Source organism: Lipotes vexillifer, unplaced genomic scaffold (assembly GCF_000442215.2).
Source record: "Lipotes vexillifer unplaced genomic scaffold, Lipotes_vexillifer_v1.1 scaffold263, whole genome shotgun sequence".
NCBI lineage: Eukaryota > Metazoa > Chordata > Mammalia > Artiodactyla > Lipotidae > Lipotes > Lipotes vexillifer.
The window spans coordinates 3609234-3610729 of NW_006796752.1; the positions used below are offsets into that span (position 1 = coordinate 3609234).

Consider the following 1496-nt stretch of genomic DNA (forward strand, 5'->3'; position numbering starts at 1 on the left):
GAATGCCTTCTTTTATTGATAAGTGTAGTGAAATTTCTTTAATAGATTGTGCTTTTCTGAGGGAGAGATTAGTGTGTCTTCTGATTCTGCAATTTTCTTTTGTTTCTGTAGGACTTCGACTTTCCACCATTTCCCAGTCTCCAAGTAATGCTTCCCCCTTCTAAGCAGCCTTCCTCTCCCTAGGAGTGGAGGCTTTCCAAGACTGTTATTTTTGGTTCTGTGCATTTTTGAGCCTCTCCTAGATTCCTCAGTGGCCAGTGCTCTGGCCTGCCAGGTGGCAGACCTAATCTCAGTCTCCCTCCCGCCCTCACTCCCTTCCTTCCTTCCTTCCTACAAGTTTATTCAACACTAAACAATCTCTTCCAGATTTACTGAGGTGGCCGACCACATCCATGGCCAAACACACCTTTAAATTGGAATTCAGTTGCTGACCCAACCTGGCCTTAGCTCTCCTTTTGGCACCAGAGAGCACAATGCTTGGTCTGTAGGCTTTTCTGTCAGCTTCCCCTTGTGTGAGTCTTGCAGATTGTTCTCCCTCCAGAACTTTGGGCTGTGGCCAGTCTCAGGATGGCTGCAGTGCAGGGTGGCAGGCCCGTCTCAGGGGGCAGATGGAGGCAATCACAGAAATACTGGATACCCTTGCTGGTAAGGTACCAGTAGAAATGTCTCCAGGCAAACTCTTTCTTCCTGTAGCCTGGTGATGTGAGACAGTATGGCCTTCATGATGTGAAGACTGGGAACATTCCTGTCTGCCAGCTCAGGGTGTTTAGGCATGTGGAAATCCTTTTTGGCCACCATCACCCCCTCCGTTAAAAGGAGTTCATAAATGACAAGCAGGTCCTTCTTGGGCATCAACATCATGATGGCTGCTGCATCCGGGGCTGGAGCTGGAGAAGGATTCTTAGCATTCCTCTACTCAAGATGAGACCCTCTCTTTTTGAAGTGGTGAATTTTATTCGTGTTCTCCCACTGCTAGGATTCCCCTGAACCCATCTTTCTTCCCTGCAGTCTTCACCTGACTTTCCAGTTAGAGCTCTGGAGTGAGCTCTGGAGCCAGCTTTGCTGATATCATATGTTTAATTTGCCTCTTACATGTAAATTAAAGTTTGTGGAATCTCTGTCTTGTAGTTATGGTATAGGTATAGATTATATGTGATTTGAGTTGCTCTCCTTGTTAGTTTGTATGGGTTTTGGTGGTTGTGTGAAGAGTTGTGGATGTAAGAAACTATCAGTATCCCATGGGAACTCAGTTGAGTCATTTTTTAAAATCTTGATTTTATTTATTTTGGAAGGCTTCCTCAAATTTATAGTGATTCTTGACTGACTGCTCCTATTTAAGAGTGTGGCACAAAAAGGATATCAGAGGCCTTGTGTGTGTGTTGAGCTGGGGGTGGGCTTTGCTTTGGGGTGATTGTATGGGAGCTGGCCATTATGCTGGGGGATCCTCTAATGTCATAATGTGCAGTTCTATTCTCTGGGCTACTCATTTCTGTAGG

At 45.7% G+C, this 1496-nt stretch overlaps 1 pseudogene; it reads right to left on the bottom strand.

Moving 5' to 3' along the window:
• Positions 1–368: 368 nt before the first annotated feature.
• On the bottom strand, positions 369–858 carry LOC103090272 (40S ribosomal protein S10 pseudogene; annotated as a pseudogene).
• Positions 859–1496: the final 638 nt, after the last annotated feature.